This window comes from Dermacentor andersoni, chromosome 4 (assembly GCF_023375885.2).
Source record: "Dermacentor andersoni chromosome 4, qqDerAnde1_hic_scaffold, whole genome shotgun sequence".
In the NCBI taxonomy this organism is placed as follows: Eukaryota; Metazoa; Arthropoda; class Arachnida; order Ixodida; family Ixodidae; genus Dermacentor; species Dermacentor andersoni.
The window spans coordinates 151,527,558-151,534,435 of NC_092817.1; positions in this window are offsets into that span (position 1 = coordinate 151,527,558).

Below are 6,878 nucleotides of genomic sequence, written 5' to 3' on the forward strand. Positions count from 1 at the left end.
GAAAACATTTGTACATTGTTCCACTCGTGAAATTCTTATTTCTATTGCGCTTCCGGGCTTGCCCCCGCAGTGCTCAGCAATTCAGTTGCTGTTGCAGTCGCTCATTTTGAAAACGTTCATTTGTGGTATGGCCAACGAAAAAAAAAACATGCTTTAGCCGAGAAGAAAGCAAGACATCGCGGACAAGCAGCGAAATTTGGCGAACGTATATCAAAGGGCCAACTCACGATGACGCTGTACTCTTAACATCTTCTAAGACGAAAAGTGTCGTAAAGGAGGCTTCCGACGTCTCCGACATTTTTATTTCCTATCACTAACTTTTTTTTTAAATGTTAACATGGGATTTCGCCATGCACGAGGTTTAGTACAAATTAATAAGCTAAATGCCGGTGAGTTATACTGTTAAGAACAATGTTACTTTCTGCTCACCTTCTTGTGGAGCCCTTATTTCCCTTCGTACAATTTCCTGCAGTGCAACATCAAGGCGAAGATCTACAGAGTATTTTTTTTGACAATAGATATTTTTTATGAAAAGGCTATGACCTTAAGACACCTGTCGTCTTCGCGTACGAGCTCTACGGCAAGGCGGAAATACGTTGCCGCTGCTTAATTTGCACTGGTAAAATTAACAAAAATTTGTTAATAATCTTTCCTACTAACTTGAAGCCTCGCGTGTATGAAAAAACTTGCAGGGGGTCGCAATTTATGGCAAATTCATTTTTAGAAGTCCTGCAAGCAGCACATTATTTCATATGTTCATCAGCGAAATTGAAGTCCACCTCCAGGCAATATTGAGACTGAACGCGCCCTGCGGCGCGTTAGACAACGCCCCGTAAAGAAGTGTGGAGCGAAGTTTGAATGATTGCATGCTGCAGAAAATCCTCCCACGACGCACTACAGCGCATGCTCGCCGGGCAAAGCGCAACGTATCAGCAGCTTCCGCCACTGACGGAAGCTGCATTCTCAAACTTTCTCGCTCTTGTCGGCGCGGGGTGTTTCGATGTGATGTGATAGCGAGGCCGGCTTTTCTACGCTCCCGCGGCGCTTGGTTTCGATGTTGCCTAAATTTACCATTGAAATTCCGCGATGAATATGTGTAATTAGTTGTGATTCTCAAGATCTTTAAACAGTGAGGATGCACTCAAACGTTACTGCCTTCAAATTCGGCATTTAACGCTGCTCCTAATGCACAAAAAAAATAACTAGAAATGTTCGTTCATTCATCTGAAGCTCACGCTCTTAGCGGTAAGTTATGTCCGCCTGGCCTAGGAACTTGTCTGGAAAACGCCACGTTCGCCGTGCTTATAGCATATTTCATAAAAAAATCTGTATTGTGTAAGAAGCACCCTGTAGGCGAAGCTGAGGATGGCCAGCCTCCAACCACACCGAGCACAGGTTGGAGGTTCATTTACAGTAAGCAGAAAATTGTGGGTACAAAATGTGTGCCCTATTCTGAGACGACAGAATAGGACACCTGTTCGCCGTGATTTTGTTGGGGAGGGCCAAAAACCTAACTGTGGCTTTATAGCGTGCAGTTTATTATTTCCGCGTCCCACATGCGTTGCCAGTGCTCTCGCAGTTTCTTTCGTAAGAAAGGCTTCAGATCTGCGACAGGGACAGCAGCCGTAGGAATAATAGATAGTGATGCGAGTGATGTGGCCATTTTATCAGCTAGTGCATTCCCCTCGATGCCTCTATGGCCAGGTACCCAGCATATTACTACATGTTTACGCGATTAATATAGCGTAAGAGTGAGTAAGGTTCAATGAAAACAGGATTTGTATGATTTTGTAAAGAAATTAATGCTTTTACAAGACTTAACGAGTCTGAATACCATTGCTCTGTCGAGCTTAATTTCTGTGTTTTGCTGCAGACAGTACTGCATACGCTTCTGCAGTGAAGATACTTGTTTGCGGGGTCAGTACGTCAGATTTAGAAAAATAGGGCCCAACAGCAGCATAAGATACACCAGAATGTGATTTTGACGGGTCTGTATAGAATTCAGAGTAGGAGAACTGCGGTTTATGTTCACGGAAATGCATAGGGATATTGATGCCAGGTGCATGCTTTTTGTCCTCTACAAAGTATATATTACAGAATATCACCTGCCACTCCCGCGGCGGTAATAGCTTAGCTGGAGGCATTAAGCGATGTTCGAGAACTGGGACATCCATTGCCTCACTAATTTCTCTTGCACGCAGTGCCAAAGGAAGTCTAATAGAGGGTATATTACGAAAAAGTGTTTCACAGATCAAGTCGTCAACGGCTGTGAAACACGGATGTTTATTAGAGCACACTTTGAGAAAATAGGTGAAGCTGATGTATGTTCTCTGAAAATGGAGTGACCACTCATCTGACTACATGTAGACTTTCGACAGGGCTTGTTCTAAATGCGCCAGGGATCATGCGGATACCCAGATGAACGGGGTGTAATAACTTTAGTGCGCTCGGAGCGGCGGAGTTATATGCACTCTAAAGCAAAAGAGTCAAATGGGTGTGTGGTTCATTCCTTAAGGGACTAAATGAGCTGCCACAACCATTAATCCCTTTTGGGACTAACGGGGCCATGTCTAACCGATAGTCTCAATGGACTAACGGTACCAGGTTTAACAGTTAGTCCCAATGCCGTTGCACCTCACGAGATGAACGGTTAGTCCACATGCCATTGCACCTCACAAGATGAACGGTTAGTCTACACAGATCAACAGCGAGGATGATCCATTTGGGATGATTTGTTCATCCCCAGGGATCAATTTAGGAATTACATCTAGTGGACTGAACTTGCCATTTTGTCCCTCGGCATGATTCGTATACGACGACGTGCAATGCAATTTCCGCATTAAAAATGTACTATGAATATCTCCAAAGTGTTCTGCTACTTCGGCAGACACCGGAAATAGGAGGCAAAAAGTGACTATAATGAAGAATGCAATGAAATATGTTTTATTAATATATAAAATACAAGACAGACAAAAAAATAAAAGCCTGATTAAAATGCGCGCCTGGCCAACAAGTGGGTAAATAAAGCAATACATATGTCTTTAACAGAAGACACTTATGCAAATATGAATGTATGCAATGACATGCTTAATTCTCAATCGAAGCATGCTTTTAACACGGTGTACGCAACACGCGCTAGGGGTGACATGTGCGTGTTGCTTGGTACATCCAAAAGTTTAGCGATGACTTCCAGCGTTTTGTGCACCCCTTTTGCAAACACGATGTCGAACACCCAATGAAGGGTGAACAATGTTGACAGGGCTTCTGGCAGCGTGTTCTCTTCAATCGCAATATCCTCAAGACAGACGGTAAAGGGTGTCGAGTCCCATGCATCAACACTGTATATCACGGTAGGCACTCTGTGCGCAGTGCTCCTGTCCTGCGAAGAACTTGCAAATACCGAGTGACACAATTTGTTACATGCACTGATTTTAAATGAAATAGCAATAAGTGAAGACACCCTTGCAAGTAAATGAACTCGCATGTTAAAATATCTGCAAGGTGAAACAAGCATGAGCTCATCATTTTTATAGAAACTGCAGCATTTTATGTATGGCAGCAACTAATTCCGACGAGGCTCAAGAACATCTGTTGAATTATTACTGCATGGGCCTTGGTTCAAATAAAATCTCTTGAGCATGCCGAGTTCAGGTGAAACGGGTGCGAATGTGTCCCAGTGCCTTATGTCCGACTAGATTGCTGTGCACCATATTTTTCTTGTATAAGACGTTTATTTCCAAAGTTTTGGTCGCTGTCTTGGCCTACAGTTGCCAGCTCCGAGAGTTTGCCATGTGGGCAGTGCAGCAGCCGCAGCAAAGGCCGCCATTATAGGCTCTGTTATATAGGCCCCTCCGTGATTGAAGGCGCCTTTACATCACGATTTTCACTGTTACATTGCAGCACCCAACTAAATAAGAGCACCGCTTGTTTATCATTATGGTTATCATCATCACTCACACACGCGAGAAGTCTCAGCTGTCTAGCTTTTCTATGTGTGTGTATTGTGTATGGTCGTAAGCATGTTCAGGCATAATATGAGCATTGCTTGCATGTTAAATTCAATTATGGGGTTTCACGTGCCAAAACCACTTTCATTATGAGGCACGCCGTAGTGGAGGACTCCGGAAATTTCGACTACCTGGGGTTCTTCAACGTGCACCTAAATCTAAGTACACGGGTGTTTTCGCATTTCGCCCCCATTGAAATGTGGCCGCCGTCGCCGGGATTCAATCCCGCGACCTCGTGCTCAGCAGGCCAACACCATAGCCACTGAGCAAACACGGTGGGTGCTTGCATGCTCCCCCTGACCACGTCACGCTACAGAGGCAACGCCAGCGACGTGCTTCATCATGCTTACATTGATGCGTACAAGTTATTAAGGTGCCGACGACGGTAACCCAGTGATGCTGCCAGCTGAAGAGGCAGATCTTTTGACAGTGCATGGGAGGATTGAGTGGTAAATCTGCTCTTAGTGTCCCTTAATTGCAGAGTGGCCTGTGCACCACCACTTATTCCCTATGTCCGCACTGCCTTACCATTTGCAAAGTCACTGTCGTGCATGCCGCCGTAACCCAATCTTCAATTATACTATTATCCTCTCACGTCATCGCAACAAACAAGATAAATAATTGAAGCATTCCATGTGTACAGATTAAAGGAATAATGCATTAGCCATACTTTAGTGACCCTTTCATCCAAGGAAATTGACTACCTTGGTCACACAAGTTATAATTTTGCGTGCGATTATGTGTTCTTTTCATTATTTAACCTGTCTCGTGAGTTTCTTTTCTTTTTACATTTGTCTTGCTTCACATACTCAGTTCCCCATTTTTTTGATCACCCGGCTTTTTACATCTACATGTGCAATCTTTTTCTTGCATACTGATCCATTTGGATGTACATAAGGCTTCTCTTCAATAAGTTTGTTTGCAAGTACAGCACATGTCCTGTCATTTTCTGTCTTTACCATTATGTTTAGCAGTGCTGTCCAGTTAAACTTGTGGAGCACAAGTATAAAGTATATAAAGAACCAAAAGAAAATAATCGCTTAGTCGCTAGACTTTCACTTTTTCTTTTCAATGGAGCAAACCTTACTAACATTGGAGCAGTGGTTGCCAAGAAAAACTTTTTCTCTTCCCATGTATTTAGACAGGTTCAGACTAAGGCTTCCCCTCAAGGCAAGTCACTGACACACATGAACATTTTCTCTCTGAGGAGCCCTTGCTACTGTCTTGACCTGTCACTAGCTATACATAAACAAGACTAGGAAACAGCGAATCTTTGAGGTAACTTAGATATCCTTCAGTTCCACTTAAGGGTGCTAATACTTGCCATAAAGTAGTGAATTGTGCCTGAGCCTGAGTGATAACCGTGCTAGAGTGGCGTGGTTTATCCCACAGCTCTCTACACTTACTGCTTACAGTTCAGGTGCACTTACAGTTGTCAAAAATGCCTCCTTGCGCTCTTTAACGAGTCAGGGCAGCAAACAAATTGCAGCAGTCTCCATCAAATCTGGAAGGAAAAGTGCTGAATGTAAGCAGGTTAAACAGGGTAGCACAAAAGCAATACAATGTCGCCCCGCCAGGATAAGTAGCTATAACATTAATAGGCCTGACAAACGATGCATTGCACCTTAAATGCATGTCTATCTAGGATTCGTATGTCAATACTTCAAACAGCTAATTAAAAATAACCAATTTCAAGAATCCCTTTCTGTATTGTTGCAAATTTTGGCCTTTTAATTGTTTATACCAGCAGCACCTACTTGGAGACGTCTGGAAAAGATATTTAAACAGCGGGTGTGTGCGAATAGTAATTTCTGAAACCGAGATGAAAATGAGTACAGTAGTGCCAGAAGAAAATATATTTTTCAAATATTTTTCTAATAAAACAGGAATTTTCGCAATTACTATAGAACGATGTAGACATCCTAGTATTCTAAATATTAGCGAGTTTCCGTCATTGCATAGCAGATTATGAAGGGTTATTTGTTAGATGCACTAATGGAGCATTAAGATCAGGTAAGCAGTTTCTTCATAACAGGACTCTTTGGAGAGCAAACTATCTCTGTATAACCAGCAAGTATGGCTCCTCCAGTGAGTAGTTTGATCCACTACATAAGCTATCATGTTCTATGTCTATACTATTCCCACACGGATGACATTCGCCATACCTTTACTTCAGTTCACTCATTAAGTACACTTTCCTCAGCATGATCATCATGATTAAACATATATCAGTGATTTCGAATCATCATGCAGAACAGCCTCTTTACCATTTCTTTTGTCCTCGGTGGCAGCCTCCAAGCGACTGTTAAAGTCCGCAAGAAATGCCTCAAGATGCCGTTTCTTCTGGCTTTTTTCAATTACCTTCTTTGCAACAGCACGCAGTAGGGGTCGCAGTGTTGTACTCAGGTCAACACCTGTTTTCAGCATAAACTCGTTCTGAAGCTTAATGGAGGAAAAATAAAAGAAAATGGTCAGTCCTTACATTAGCGCTTTGCTCTAAAGCAAAGGAAATGAAAAAAAAATGCAGTCACTCCTCTCACAGCCTGCTTGTGTTCAAATTATCTGGCTGTACAAGCAGTGTATTTTGCCTAAAGCAGTTAGCACAATTTATATTGCAAGCCTTGAGGTACAACTCGAACACACAAAAGTAAGCGTGATGGAAATAAATGCATGCTGCAAGAACTACTAGGAATGTTATCTGCTAGCTGACAAGTGGGTTAACTTAGTCTTTACATGGTGCGAATTGGACATAAGCTACTTGAACAATAGCGTTCACCTGAAATATCCTAAAATATTATAATACCACAAAATACCCTAGCAGCTTTCAAAATTAGAGAAAAGGCTATGCAAAGCATAAAATAAAGCAATGAG